We start from the raw sequence: 16,599 nt of genomic DNA, 5'->3' as shown, positions 1-16,599 counted from the left end.
AGGAGAAAAGAACTATCAACAAGGTTCGTTTGTTGCTTTCCTCATTCCCAAGGTTAAATAGCTGACAGAGGTGATGGAGGGAGGAGGAAGAGTGGGAGGGAGGCAGAAGGGATGGATTGATTTGACTCATAGCTTGAAAGTTCAGTCATGTCGCCTTTACTCCTCTCAGATGGGTCCTGTCACCTGAAAAACCAAAGTAATTTAAACAGCCACAGTACATTTGTCTTTTTTCTCTTGGCCACAAAGCAGAAAGAACCCAGGAGAGTGGTGCTGCTTCAGGCTGGGGCTAGGAGACTCTCCAAGGCTTTTGTTCTTGTGTGTGCCCAAACATCGATAAACAGTCTCCAGCCAGTTTGTCCATATGGCCAGCAGTGGTTATACCATAGCATGCCTAGCAAATGGAAAAACTGCTTTCCAGGTAAGTCTTTCTACTTCTGGAGGGTACTTCAGCCACGAAAGGAAAAGAGCGAAGTAACTGGGGAGCAGCTCGTGGAGGGGTCTTCATAACGAGCCAATTCTTCGAGGGAGACGGGCAGGGATGAGCCTCCTGTGCTGGGACCCAGTGGCCTGAGCCCCATAGGAGATCAAAGGGAGCAACGATGCTGATATTAGCTAGGTGTTCACTCAGTGTCTCATGATTAAAGGGACGGGTGTGGCGCATTCCTATTTTCTGAGGATTCTGCGATCCTATCTGGCTGAAACAAGAAACACAGAGGGAGACATCTCACTGCGGTCATGGAGAGGGCGAGGTAGCCAGCCTCAGGTGATGAACAATGCAAAGGGCTCCCAGCCCAAGAGTCCAGCTGCCCTTCACTATGCTCTTGGAAAACCAGAGGGCAGCTTGCTTATGCTACTAGAGAACTCGGTCCTAGAGGCCAAATTCGGCCTTCAGTCTACCGCATCTCCCACGCCATTTGAGCACTTATTGTCCTTGGTGAATGTCCTGCTACAGTCACAGTCTCTAGACTTGGGGCTCACTGAGTTGAAAATCCTACTGCCTGTCATTCACAGAGACTTGCTGAGCCCGTGCTAAGGAATTAAGAGTCCCATAGGAAAAATTTTCCCACATAGGAGAATACAGTCTTCCCAATGGGTCAAAAGTAAATAGGTGTGACTCCAAATGCCCAGGAACCCCAAGCCTTTCTTCTCTGCCCAGCTGTCTCTGTCCTTCAAAACTCCAGTGCAGACGTCACCCCCTTCGGTTCCCCTTTCCTTCCTTCCTCTAAAGCCAGGGCTGTTCGTGACTTTATTCTTCTGTTCCGCACAGCTAAGTCTAAGAGTATCTTTTTATAACCTTAACCTACCATAGGTGAGGTTGCTTTGCTTTTAATACGATTTTTATTCTATTTTTATGTGTATGGATGTTTTGCCTTCATGTATTGCCTCTGCATCACACCCATGCCTGGTGCCTGCAGAGACTAGAAGAGGGTATTGGATCCTCTAGGACCGGAGTTACAGACATCTCTGAGTTGCCATGTGGGTACTGGGACTTGAATTGACATCCTTTGGACAAGCAGGCAGTGATTTTAATCTGTGAGCCACCTCTCCAGGCCAGGCTGAGTTTTTCTGTAGTGACTTTCTCCCATCTCTCGATTATGAGATCTTTGTGAACAAGAACTGTATATTACACATTGTAATCATCTATTGCATTTAACTTATTTGTGTGTGTGTGTGTGTGTGTGTGTGTGTGAACATTTGTGTGTGCACATGTGGAGGTCAGAGGACTGCTTGCAAGAACCAATTCTCTCCTCCTACCATGTGGATACTGAGGACTGAACTCAGGTCATCAGGCTTGGCAGTAAGCACCATGATTAACTGCTGAGACATTTCACCAGACTTATTATGCATTTAAAAACCTTAGAAGTGTAAACTTGGCATTCATATTCATAAGTTGTTTATCTGCAGACTCAGTCAACCACCTATATGATTTTTTTTAAAATGTCTTTGTTTTGAACACATGCAGATTCCTTGTCATGGCTCTGTAAGCCATGCGATACAGTGAGCGCTCACACAGCCTCCCCAGTCAGGCCCTGGCAGTCATTTGGAGATGCTCTAATGTGTATGGATGGTGAGCACTAACTGCGTGGAAGGCTACACCACTTTATAGAAGGGACTTGAGCGTCTGCAGATTCTAGTATCTGTCCAGGGATACAGAACCCAAGGCATCAAAGGATGATTTCAGACTGTGATTATTGACCGCAGTACTTAGAGAGATGAGCGAGAATGCATTTTTTTCTTTCTTTCCGTTTTGCCTGCATGCACATGTATGCATGACTGGTGCCCACAGAGACTTGAGGAGTCAAGGGACTTACACAGTCACAGAGCTAAATCTATATACATCAAATGAAATTCCTTAGCTAACTAATCACAAGTCTCAGGAAGAAGCTAAGTCCATGGCCCTGGCAAAAGTGTGTTCCCTTTCCTTTGAACTGCAGATGCGTGGTTTCTGTCAATCTGGAAAGCCTTGCTCCAGAGGCTTTCTGATGACTTGCCCTGTGCTGGCACTGTGTTTCCGGGGATCGTCTACATGTCAGCTGGGTTTCCTCATTAGATTACACCATTTGCCACTTTGAAGTCAGCCTGAGTTATCAGATTTACTTTCCCAGGGCGCCACAGAGGAGCACCAGGAGAACAAGTTACTCCCAGTCCCCCAATTGTGCTTTGACAGACTTTCCTCCTGCTGAAGTCAGCAGGATTGTGGATTGTGTGCAGCCAGAATGCTGTGTGGGCCCATCCTCTGCCATCACTCATCTCGAGCTCCCAGCCCAGTTGAGCACCAACTTGTTTTATACCTGGGTGTCAATGAGGTCAATGAGCTGGCTTAAAGAGATTTTGACAACAGTGCTTAAAGATATTGGTGCTGAGTCAGGTGTGGTGGCACACACCTTTAATCCCAGTGCTTGGGATACAGAGGTAGGCAGATCACTATTAATTTGAGGCCAGCCTGGTCTACATAGAGCTCCAGGGTTACATAGAGAGACGCTGTCTCAAAAAAAAAAAAAAAAAAGAATAAAAAAAGAAAAAGAAAAAAGCCATTGCCACAGTTGTGGAGAGTGTCCACAACTGGTGACTTCTGGCCGGGGTATGGGAGGGGAAGGATTCCCTTCTGTTTCAGGGGAGGTTACTGAGAGTTTGACCACACTCTAGTGAGTATGTAGATAACTCAAATGGATTTTTTTCTGTTTTTTGTTTTTAATTTTTTTTGGGGGGGTCACAGGGTGAGATTGGACATGAAAGGATTGGATGTGGGTATGATCGGGGTACATGATGTGAAATTCCCAAAGAATCAATAAAAATATTATTGAAAAGAAAAAAAAAACAAAAAACGTGGTATCCAGAACCATTTGTCTTTTGCACTCTGTGCAGCCTTCCTCCCAGAAGACTCTTGGGCCCTGGGATAAAGACCTGGAGCAATGGGTAGGAAAAGTCTGCTCCTGAGGTCAGAGAGTTGCTGCAGCTACAGTGTTCTTGCCTCAGCACGGAAAAACCCTTCAGAGAGGCAGGAGGGCATCGGGCTAAGGAGAGGTGCTCACGTGTGCAGGAGAGGAGAGGCCGGCATGTCCTTTCCAGCTTTTACCATGTTCACATGTGAGTCAGTATGTCATCGCCAGAACCAGGCCTGGCTGGGCTGCTCCCGGCCCTAGGGGAAGATGCATGATTTCTGCCATGCTGCAGCCATGAGGAGACCAAAAGCAAGCAACCGTACAGATGATTGCAGGTTATGATCATAGGACTTCAGATAGGCTATTATAAAGTGTGAGCAAGGGTGGAGAACGATAGGAAATGTGTGTTTTGAAGGGAAGAATCAGAGATGGCCTTTCTGGATAAAAAGGGCTGTGTTGGAAGATGGTGGGCAGGTCCAGGAGCGGGAACAGGTAGTGTGAGCACCGTAGTACAGATGTCAGCTCAAGTGAACCGAGATACATTCCGCTGTGTTAGTCTGTATTTTCCGAGCCTGTGGCCTGGAGCCTGCTACCATTCCTCTGCCGCTGAGCTACATTCTCAAGCCTCACTGGCTCTTGAGTCCCCATTCTCCTGCCTTTACTTCATGTAAACTCGCCCCTGGCAAGAGCTTCAGTGGAGGATGTGTTGGGACGTGGAGCTCCTCCTGTCTTATTTGAAAGTTAGCAGAATTTACCATTACAAATTTCTCTGGTTATCTGGAGTCAGGTGTTCTGGGTTCAAATTCTGACTATGCCATCTGCAGCCACAGCTTCTGAACTGTTATTTAACTGCTCTACGCCTCTGCTCCCTTATCTGAAATGGGTCCACTTATGAGGAAACTCTGCTGGCTTACCTCCTCAGGGCTCTACTTGTCACACTCAGCAGCCCCACTGCTTCTCATGCTTTGGTCCTTGTTCCCACCATAACTTCGGGCGGGAGCATGGACAGTGCTGTGCCTTCCCAGGCACACTGTTCCTGGAGCCTGGGACTTGCCTGGATCATACAATCCCAAACAGAGCCATGTTTAAGCCAGGTTCTGTGTAACGTGCTTCATCTCCTTTGATCCTCCCAATAACTTAAGAAGTAGGCATTATATCTTTATAGAAACTCGACTTGCAATGAGACCAAGCTATTGCTGCACCTGAGCTGATTCAGGAGAAATAGGCAAGACTTGGGAGCCTTAATTACACCCACTCCCAGTTCCATTTCCCACTTGTAACATCGACTAGCTAAGCTCCCAGGTTGTCTCTGACTACCATGTGTGCTAAGTGTACAGTTTAGGCAGGGAGGCAGGTAATTTCGATATAAAAACATTAAGGATAAAAAAATATAGTGTGCATGCAAGTGTGTAAGTGTGTGTGTGTGTGTGTGTGTGTGTGTGTGTGTGCGCGCGCGTACATGCCCAGTGGTAGGTGTCTGTGGATGTCAGAAGGTGTCAGGTCCACTGGAGCCAGAGGTACAAGCGATTGTGAGCTATCAACTCAGGTTCTGGGAATTGAACCTGGGTCGTCTGAAAGAGCAGTCAGTGCTCTTAACCACTATGCCATGTCTCCAGTCACTTTAGTTTCTATTCTGGGAATCAAACCCAGGGCCTTGTGCATGCTCTGCCATTGCACTCTGACCCAACTCTAAAATTCTTTTTTTTTTTTTTTTTTTTTTTTTTTTTTTAGCCTTTGAATGAGTTTGTTTAATTCAAAGTGATACAGAAATCAGAGTACAACAAAGACGAAACAGCAGGCTCTGGCAGGATTCCAAACTGGATTCACTTTCAATTCACAGCTGAGGTAGGGACTAATGAACACTAAAGACAATGAGCCATTGTATTATTTATTTTATTATTATTATTTTTTTTACAAAAGTTTATTACAATGTACAACAGGCTCCAGGATAACACTTCATTTTAACTATAGGTGGCAATGATGTTATAGTAGGAGATCCAGATGTTTAACAGGCTCCAGGATAACACTTCATTCTAGCTGTCGATGGCAAAGATGTTATGGCAGGGAATCCAGAAGTTTAAATAGGAATGGAAGAGGGTCACCATCATCTCAGATATGAGGAACAGCTTACTTTTTGCCAGATTTCTTTTTTTTTTTTCAAAGATTTATTTATTTATTATTATTATGTGTACAATATTCTCAGTATTCTGTCTGCATGTATGCCTGCAGCCAGAAGAGGGCGCCAGATATCATTACAGATGGTTGTGAGCCACCATGTGGTTGCTGGGAATCGAACTCAGGACCTTTGGAAGAGCAGGCAGTGCTCTTAACCGCTGAGCCATCTCTCCAGCCCTTGCCAGATTTCTTAATTCCACCTGTGGTCAGTGGTCCCTTCCCCGCAGCCTTGGCTTTTAGCTCCTCGAGTTTCTTCTGCTCCTCTTTTTGTTTCTGCTTGAAAGCCTTATCTTCCTCGTCCATTTCCTTGGCCTGCTTCTTGGGCTGTTTCAGGGGCTTCTTTTTGCCACTTCCCGGCCCGACATGGCGCCTCCAGACACCCCCTTCTCCCTCTAAAATTCTTAAGATTAGCGAATGCCCAAGAAAGCCAAGCCTGAGCTCACCCGAAATTAAGTGATTGACAGGTGCCTTTAACCTCTTCTGGAATATTTATGTGCTTCACTGCACAGAGCAATGATGTGCTTATTTGGGAGCTTAAATCAATTGTCAATTGTTAGGTAGCAAATTACCCCTGGACTTAGTTGTTGTTGTTCTTTTGTTTGTTGTTTTAAACAAGCATTTATTATGGTAAGATTTCAGAAGCAGGTTAGCTTGGCGATTTGGGCTCAGACTCTCTTATGACTAATATGGTGACTCAGGGCTCTAACTCCAGCACTCTGGAGGCTGAGAGATGAGGGTCCCTGGTTGAAAGCCAGCCTGGGTTGCCTAATGAGTTCAAGGTCAGTTAGGGCCTCGTGGTTTGATCCAATCTCAGAATTAAGTAAACCGGGCTGAGGAGGTGATGGGTCAGTGGGTAAGTCACTTGATGTGCGAGTAAGAGGGCCAAATCTCCAGAATTCCCAAGGAAGTCAGGCACAGGTCGGAGATTGGTGCTCATTTGTAGCCAGTGCCCCTACAGTGATGAGGGAGGTGGTTCTCATTTGTAGCCAGTGCTCCTACAGTGATGAGGGAGGTGATGCTCATTTGTGACATCAGTGCCCCTACAGTGAGTGAGGAGGGAGGTGGTGCTCATTTGTAACCAGTGCTCCTACAGTGAGGAGGGAGGGTGGACGCCATTCATAACCTCATTGCTCCGACAGAGATGAGAAGGTGGTGTCCATCTGTAACCTCCATGATCCTAGAGTGAGGTGGGAGGCAGGAGGCAGGAGGCAGATGTGGGACTGACATACGCAGCAGAAGGTAACAAGAGAGACCCTGACCTTATGATGAAGGTGAAGAATGGACTCCTCCTGCTGTCCTTCACCTCCGCTCAGACACCTGCAGTTACACACACCAGTGAGCAAGGCACACACGCACACACAGACGCACACACACACACACAAGCAAGGAAAACAAACAGGTAGGGGCAGGAGAGATGGCTTAGCATAAGAGTGCTTGTGTTCTTCCAAAGGATCTGACTTTGGTTCTCAGCACCCACATTAATTGATTCACGACTGCCTGTAAATCTAGCTCCAAGGGGTGTGCTGCCATCTTAGCAGCACTTGGACACATATGCGCACATCTGTATTCACACATAAACATAATGAAAAGTTTTAAATCTTTTTTTTTTTTTTTTTTTTTTTTAAATTTTATTTTTTTGATTTATTTATTTTTATTATGTATACAACATTCCTTCCATGTGTGCCTGCATGCCAGAAGAGGGCACCAGATCTCACTATAGGTAGCTATGAGCCACCATGTGGTTGCTGGGAATTGAACTCACGACCTTTGGAAGAGCAGACAATGCTCTTAACCTCTGAGCCATCTCTCCAGCCCGAAAAGTTTTAAATCTTAAAAAATAAGTTTTTGAAAAAGAAACTTAACATATTGTAGTGTATTTTTAAGCTGGAAGGAACCTCATGAATCACCCAGCAGTTGGATTCCAGCGTCATTGTCTTCACGCTGCAGATGAGTAACTTGAAATCCAGAAAAGAAAAAAAGAAACATTTGCTAAAAACACATGTCCTATATTTCAAACACGGCACTGGGTGTTTCAGTTCTGTGGCTTCATTAAAGTCTCCCAGCATATTTCTTTCTAGTCTTACTTTACTCAGAAGAAAATGAGCCTTACAGAGACAAACACCGTGTCGTGTCCCAGAGTAGGCTACTGCTGCTTCCTGGAGACAAGGTCAAGATCTAAAGCATCCACATGCCTGCCAGGACCCTCTCCATCTGAAATCCTAACTCCCTAGGGTGAGGATCAGGATAAGAGAGCTTTCTGCCCAGATAGCGAAGGGTCTCTCAGAACATCTCACCTGTCTTTCATAGCCACCTGAGACACGAACATCAGAAGTTACAGAGGGCAGCATCTCATGCTTGCCTCTCAAAGTGAGATCAAAACTCAGAGCATGAGGTATCTAGTGAGGTCCTATTCTATATGCCACAGCACATGTTTGAGCACCTGCTGTAAATTATGTATATAATCATAATAGCTATTTTCGTAATCAAGAATTAATCAAATTAATATTTATGAATATTAATGTTCATTAATATTAATGTAATATTAACATTACTATGCACTGGGCAGGTTTCCAAGTGTCGTTCCTCACAACCACTTTCCAACCTGCAGTCTGCTGTCCTTACCATTGCACCGAAAGGCATCTGAGGCCCAAAGAGCTTAAGTCATTTTCCCAACCTCACTCACCTGGACAGCAGCAGAGCCAGCCCTGAAATCTAGGCACCAGAACCACTACCTTATCCATGTATTCAGCACATGTGTGAGAAGTTTTTGTGCCCTGACATAGTAGCTGTTGTAAACATAACTAGCATCAAGCAGTGTGCCCACAAGACTGAGAAAGAAAGAAAATAGAGGCAGGAATAGAGTATCAGCAAGTACCTAAGAATAGTGTATAGAGTGCTCCAACAAGCCAAGAAGATGCTGGAGAAGGCGAGCATTGAATGGAGTCCTATAAGATCAGTTACATGGAATTCATGTTGACAACTGCAGGGACATAAAGCTGAAAGCCAGGAATGGGGGACTGTTTCACTGGTATGGGGTTTATTTTGGAGGTGATGGGTGTTTTGGAATTCATAAAAGAAGATTATGAGTATAATCAATGTAACAGAAGTAGTTGGATTAGATACTTTAAAATGAGGAATATGCTATGTGAATTTTGTGTCATGGGTAGGGAAAGTAAGCTCATGTCTGTCATTTACAAGTCAGGATATGGGGTTGGGATGTGACTGGAAACTACAGAATGATCAAAGAGAGCTGAACTAACCTAGAATGGCTGGTGTCAGACCCCTGGTGAGGAGGGGTAGACACAGATCTTCGAGCAGATATGTGAGGCAGATTGGGGTCCCCCTGGACATTTTCAGCAATCCAACTTTCCTGCAACAGGACGCAACCATGCTGAGGGGCGTTCTTTTTATTATAAGGTTTTTATTAATTGTTCGATGATTACATAAAATGTATTTTGATCTTATTCTCCTCTTCCTCCTGAGCAGTGCTTCTTAAAAAAGAGGAATCTAACTGGGCATGGTGGTGCATGCCTTTAATTCCAGTAGAGGCAGACAGATGTCTGTGAATCAAGGCCAGCCTGGTCTATATAATGAGTTCCAGGACAGGCAGATCTACACAGTGAGATAATGTCTCAACCCTGCCCATCCCTACTCGCCTCACCCCACCAAAGGAGAAATATGACCCTTTTGTGAAGAGGGGCACTTGTGGAAAAGTAGAGACAGGAGATTATCCCACTGCTCAGGGGAGGGTGAGACCTTCACTACACACCAAGAACAGAGCTTGCATTATTCCTAGGACTTCCATTCTTTCCTTCAAGAATTTCTCCAGTGAGAAGAGGTAGGTTTGCATCTTGTTCATCCCCTGAATGGTTTTCTGCTGGGGACAGCCCCATGAGCAACACAGACATGGCTCTGCCTGTCTCAGACCCAATGGTCTGGCAGCCAGACTGGCAACTATGCACTCGTAATGACACAGTTAGCAGACTACAGTGTGAGGTGTTGTGAAAACCCAAGACTTTGCTGTGTCTCTTACACTGCCTCAAGTTAGAGGTCTTGAGATCAAAGCCATGTCCCTTAGGTCAGAGACCATGAACAAGTCTTTCCAGCTCTGCTTGCTTTCAGTGTCCACATGAAAGCGGATGGCAGTAGTGTCTGCCCAAAGGCCTGGCGGGTGGGATTAGAATTAATGATGCAGGTATAAAGGGTGACCTCACTGGCAGAAAGTCAAGGTAGCTGACTCTTTCCCACACAACAAATCTTGATCAGGTACTGACATCCTTGAGCCCATCAGCAACTGACATCAGGACTGAAGACCCTTCTAGATGCTAAAGTGTAATGTATACAGTAGTCTCTGAGGGAGTTTTCATTTCAACACCGTGAAAGGCACTGCCCTCTCTGCTCTGTCCCATGCCAGCCATGTAGAAACAGCCTTGAGTTTTCTGATTTCCTAATAGTTTACTCCCCCAAAGAAAGTTATTCCTTAATATTCTTAATATCTTACAAAACAACCCTTTCCACCTTAACAGGGTCAACATGTCACTATTCTCTGTAATTGTGATGGAGCTCATACCAGCCAGGATCTTCGTTACGCAAGATTCAGTCTGGCTATAAACTCCATAATGCGCATGCTCTTCAACCCATAGTTAGGGACTGAAGCTTCCAAGTGCCAGTCACTGAGCTAGAAGTTGTGACTCTAACAGAGAAAAGAGAAAGCCCTGGCCCAGGCTCAGAGGCTGTCTAGCCTGTGGGAAGTTAGAGAGACAGTGAATCAATGCCATCTGTATTTTTGGGATGATGGTAGAAGCACAGAGCAAGCAGAGGCACCGGGCCTAGAGTGCAGTTCAGATGAACAGAACAAGGCCAGACTCCAGTGTCCAGGCCAGGATGGTGATAATCGCACTGCTATGCCCTGAGCACAAAGAGACACATACTTGTGTTCTTTCATTTAATCCTCCTGACAATTCCATGCAGAGCGCATTACATAGACACTAACCCCGGGAAGCATTTACAAAATGCCTGACTTAAGTCGCTATGCCATACACTATTAGTTACTACAGTGGTGGGGCTGCGCACTTGGGAGGAGAGCTGAAACTGGCTGATGAAGCTAAGAAGTCCGTGGAGTCCACGCACACGTGAGCAAAGTGCCAGAGAGGTCCAGAGGGAGATTTGGGTTTCGACTTCCGGCAGGGTACAAAGTGGTGAATTCACCCAATGGGTTACTCTGGAGCGCGACAGAAACAATAGATAAAGTGCTGATGTGAGCAGAGGGTCACACTGACTTCTGAGAGGCTTCTTACCAGATGGCTGTCCTGTGGGAGGGCAGAGTGACAGGCAGAATGTCACTCAGCACCTACCCCTCCCTCCTCATCCTTCCTGGATCCTGAGTCGGAAAGGCAAAAGCTACCTCCTTTACGGGTTCTGTGTGTGGTCAGAATCCACCTCTGAGCTGGACCCACAGGAGACTCAAATGAGAGCAGATGAAGGGGATGAGAGTCGAGTCACCTGGCCCTGCAGCACACAGAGTCATCACTGTCGACTACGCAGACCAGGCTGGTCTTGAACTCACAAAATTCACTTACCACTGTGTCCTGCTCATTGTGGATTGTGCAGACAAAGTTTGTTTTATTCAGTTGTTCTTCTTCTCTCACCTTCACACTCATTTCCCGCCGTGTATCCTTCTCCCTCATCCTCCTTATATTCTCAGGCCACACGTGTCCCCCCTTCCTTCGCATTTCTTTTTAGCCTTCCTTGGTGTCCGTTTTAGTGCTTCAGGCTTCATCCACATTTACACCTGTTTATGTGCAAACATTTATACACCCCGAACTAGGATCCGCATGTGAGAAAGAATGTGTGTTTCCTGCTTTTCTGGGTCTGGGTCACCTCCCCTTAGTACTTCTAGAGTCAACGATTTTCCTCCAGACTTCAACATTTCATTTTTCTTTATGGCTAATGAGTAAAATGCCATAGCATGTCTATATCATACTTTCCTTATCTATTCATCTGTTGATAAGCATCTAGGCTGGTTCCATTTCCTTGTTATTGCGAATAGAGCAGCGATAAACATAGACATGGAAGTCTTTGTGACAGGATAGGGAGTCTTTTGGGTATATGTCCGTGGTAGACACAATGTAGCTCTCTTTTTATTTTTTTTTGAGAACTTTCCACACCCATTTCCATATTGGTAATACTAGTTAGCATCCCACCAGAAGAGAACAGAAGCTCCTCTTTCCCACATCTTAATCAGCATTTGCTGTTAGTTTTGTTTTTAACTTTATGTGTATGGGTATCTTGTGTGCAAATATGTCTGTATACCACATGAGTGTCTTGTGCCTGCAGAGACTAGACGAGTGTGTTGGATCCCCCGGGACTGGAACTATATACAGTTGTGAGCTGCCATGTGGGTGCTGGGAATCAGACTCAGGTCCCCTGGAAGAGCAGCCGGTGCTCTTTAACTGCTGAGCCATTTCCCCAGCTCCTTTCTTTTCCTTACCAGTGCTGTTTTGTTTGATGGATGTGAGAGTGTGGGTGTGCGGACAGCACAGCACGCCTTGAGCTCATCAAGATCTGCCTCTCGAATGCTGGGACTAATGGTGTGTACTCTCGCTAACCGCCCAGCCTAAACCTTTGTCCTGACGTGTACTCCCCATGTTTCCATCTGGCCGTTTCAGTGTTTCAGGTTCTGAATCAAGGCCTTCGATTTACTTGAAGTTGATCTTTGTGTCTGGTGAAAGACATAGGTCTAACTTTATTCTTCTGTCTGGCTTTGTCAGCGCCATTTGCTGAATAAGCTGTTTGTTTTCCCCCACTGTATGTTTTAATAAGTGGCCTTAGCTGTGTGGATTGATTTCTGCGTGGGTCCTCTTTTCTGTTCTCTTGATTGGCATGCCTTTTCCTGTGACAGGGCCAGGCTGTAAAACTGTGTCATATTGAGCTCCAGTGTGATACCTCCAGCTTTTCTCCTTCTCTTGGTTATTGATGGTGTTTGGTGTTTCCATACGGATTTTTTGAACAGCATCGTCTCTGTAGCTTACCTTTGTCAATATAGTCATTTTCATGTCGTGGTAGATGTTTGCTGCTGCTGAGGATGGCTGGAAATAATGACTTAGAGACACAACAGAGAGAGCAACCGTCCCACCAGTCATGTGCTTTCTCTGTAATACAGGGGGAAACGAAACAAAACTGTCAGGCCCTCTGTGTTGTGTGGGTCAGCTGAAGAAAGGGTCTCTCCACGACGTAATGTAGGCTCTCTGTGGCAGCAAGGAAGACCAGTTTCTGTGGACTGAATCCCAAACAGCCATGCAAAGGCGTATTTGTGGATTATTACACAACACTTGGGTTTTTTTTTTTTTTTTTTTTTTTTTTTTGGGTAAAACAGGTTCCTCATACCAAAGTCCCTGACCTAATCTACATGTTTTCTGAAGGAAAGCATCACACCCTGCTACTTTTGTCCTCCTGAGTACCATTTGCAGTACCCAGTAACGTAAGATGCTCCAGGTGTGCAAGACTGCCTTGTGACCAGCCAACCTCCTCCAAAGACGGTGAAGCTGCTTCAGAAAAATTTCTCTATAGATAGCAGGGAACAGTCACTTTTCCACAGGGATTTCTTCAAGGGCCAAGCACTTCTAGAAAACACTATTCCTTCTAATGTCTACCCTAGATTCAGTGACTACAGATTTCTACTACACAGAACAGTGTTCTGGTGCTCCAGAGACTGATCTCACATGTGTTTCCTGGCACTAACTCCTTCCTCCTGCCATCTCAGGCTTGGCTTTGCCTTATTTCATAAGGCGTGACCATGGCTCTAAGCGTGGACAAGGGCAGTGATGCCCTCTGAGAGGCTGCAGTGTCAGTAAGATGGACATGGGTTTTAGTTAGGGTTGCTATTCACTATGAACAAGACAACTTGCGGGGGAAAGGGTTTAGTTCAGTTTACACTTCCAGGTGACTTTCCATCACTGAGGGAAGTCAAGACAGGAACTTAAACACGGAAGGAACCTGGAGGTAGGAACTGATGCAAAGACCACAAAGACCAAGGATGGGTGCTGCTCACTGGCTTGCCCAGCCTGCTTGCCTTTTTTTTTAATTATTAAATTTATTTGCTGATTGTTTACATGGTGTTCTGCCTGCATGTATGCCTGCGTACCAGAAGAGGGCACAAGTTCCCCTTATACATGGTTGTGAGCCACCATGTGGTTGGTAGGAATTAAACTAGGACCTCTGGAAAAGCAGCCCATGCTCTTAACCTCTGAGTTATTTCTCTAGTCATCTCAACCTACTTTCTTACAGAACCCTGGACCACCAGCCCAGGAATAGACTACCCACAATAGGCTGGGCCCTCCCCCCATCAATCACTGATGAAGAAAATGCCCTAGAGGTTTACCTACAGACAGATTTTATGGAGGCATGTTCTAATTGAGGTTCCCTCCTCAGATGACTTTAACTTATGTCAAGTTGACATAAAATTATCCAGCATAAGGGACAAATGATCTGGGGAGGTCATATGCCTATCTATTGCTTTCATTGGTTAATTAATAAAGAAACTGCTTGGCCTGATAGGTCAGAACATAGGTGGGTGGAGTAGACAGAATAGAATGCTGGGAAGAAGGGAAGTGAGGTCAGATGTGATGGAGCCAGCCGCCAGGTCAGACATGCTGAATCTTTCCTGGTAAGCCATCACCTTGTGGTGCTACACAGATTATTAGAGATGGGTTAATCAAGATGAGAGAATTAGCCATTAAGAGGCCAGAACTAATGGGCCAAGCAGTGTTTAAATGAATACAATTTGTATGTTGTTATTTCAGGTGTAAAGGTAGCCATGCAGGAGCTAGGTAGGACAAAAAGCAGGCCTGCCCGCAGCTCCATCTACAGACAAGCTCGCAGGTATGTGTGGGTGTGTGCTTCAACCATTGAGGTAGGAGGAGAGTATTCTAAGCAAAGAAGTTGCATGACACAAGAGAGAACTGGGAGGCCTAAGAAGGTAAGCCAGGTTCAATTTTGCTGGAGGGCAAGATTCAAGGCCTAGAGGAAGTGGTGGGAAGGGAAATTTGAAGCGAATTGGAACTGGATCATGCAAAAACTTGTTATTCTAAGTAAATGCCTTAGTTACTTTCCTATTGCTCTGACCAGACAACAAGACCACAGCAATTCCTAGAATAAAGCCTATTTGGAGATTACAATTTCAGAGAATTAGAATCCATGAGCATCCTGGCACTGAGCATGGCAGCTGGAAGACAAGCATGGCTCTGGTGTGGGAGCTGAGAGCTCCCATCTTAAGATACAAGCAGGAGGCAGGAAGGGAGACACTGGGAAGGGTACAAATCTTTTGAAACCTTGAAGCCTGCCTCAGTTAAACATCTCCTCTAACAAGACACACCTCCTAATCCTTCCCAAATGGTTCCACCAACCGGAGATAGATACACAAACCCATGAGCCTATTGGGGCCATGCTCATCCAAATCAACACAGTAAAAAATTGACTGCATTGTGGAGGCAATGAGAAAGGTCTTTAAAAATGCTTTAAAAGCCTTAAAAGAATAATGGCTTAAAGTAATAACAGCAAGATTAAAAGCAATTAAGAAGTCTTCACACGGTAAACAGAGTCACCCAAAATAAATGCATAGCTGTGACATCTGCTGTGCAGAGGACTCTTAAGTTCTTCTGAGTTAAAGTGCTCTAAAAATGGCTAATTACAACAGCTACCCGCATTTGTCCAGTGAAGGAGATGCAGCTGTCCTTGCAGTTCTTGGGGAATGCGCTACTCTGTCTTCAAAGCTATTGCAAGTATTACCTTCACAGAATAAGGAGTCTGGGTCCCTCTGCAGCCAGCACCACTCAGGGCTGCTGTGTTTAGGCTTCCATCTTTGGGTATAGCAACTGTGTAGACTGCATGGTGCTGCTCACATCCAAGTCCTAATCTCTTTTTTTTTTCTATTTGAGGTATTTTTTTTTTATTAAGAAAAGAAGAAAAAAAACATAAACAAAAAACAAGTTTCCACCTCCTCCCAGCCTCCCATTTCCCTCCCCCTCCTCCCACCCTTCTCCCCCTCCTCCCACCCTTCTACCCCTCCCCCCACTCCTCTCCCCCTCCCTCTCCAGTCCACAGAGCAGTCCAGGTTCCCTGCCCTGTGGTAAGTCCTAGGTCCTCCCCCCTCCGTCCATATCTAGGAAGGTGAACATCCAAACTGGCTAGGCTTCCACAAAGCCAGCACATTAAGTAGGATCAAAACCCCGTGCCATTGTCCTTGGCCTCTCATCAGCCCTCATTGTTCGCCATGTTCAGAGAGTCCGGTTTTATCCCATGCTTTTTCAGTCACAGTCCAGCTGGCCTTGGTGAGCTCCCAGTAGATCAGCTCCACTGTCTCAGTGGGTGGGTGCACGCCTCGTGGTCCCGACTTCTTTGCTCATGTTCTCCCTCCTTCTGCTCCTCATTGGGACCTTAGGAGCTCAGTCCAGTGCTCCAGTGTGGGTCTCTGTCTCTGTCTCCATCCATCACCAGATGAAGGTTCTATGATGATATGCAAGATATTCGTCAGTATTGTTCTCGGATAGGGTCATTTCAGGTTCCCAATCCTCAGCTACCCAAGGAACTAACTGGGAACCTCATGTTGGGCACTTGGGAGCCCCTCGAGGGTCAAATCTCTTGCTCACCCTAAAGTGGTTCCCTTAACTAAGAATTGTGATTCCGTGCTCCCCTATCCACCTTTCCTTTATCCCAATTCTCCTGATTCCCCAAGTCCCCCCTCCTTCCCTTCTACCTTTTCTCTCCCCATCTCCCCTTACCCCCATCCCACCCCACCCCCAAGATCCTAATTTTCTCCCCGGCAATTGGGTCTACTTCCCTTAGCCAAGAGGATAACTATATGTTTTTCCTTGGGTTCACCTTCTTACTTAGCTTCTTTAGGTTCACCTATTGTAGACTCCGTGGCCCTAATTTATGGCTAGAAACCAATTATGAGCGAGTACATCCCATGTTCATCTTTTTGGGTCTGGGACACCTCACTCAGGATAGTGTTTTCTATTTCCATCCATTTGCCTGCAAAGTT

Source organism: Microtus oregoni, unplaced genomic scaffold (assembly GCF_018167655.1).
Source record: "Microtus oregoni isolate MIOR12 unplaced genomic scaffold, Mior012 000002F_ref0000024, whole genome shotgun sequence".
NCBI classification, from domain to species: domain Eukaryota; kingdom Metazoa; phylum Chordata; class Mammalia; order Rodentia; family Cricetidae; genus Microtus; species Microtus oregoni.
This window is presented reverse-complemented; position numbering follows the sequence as displayed.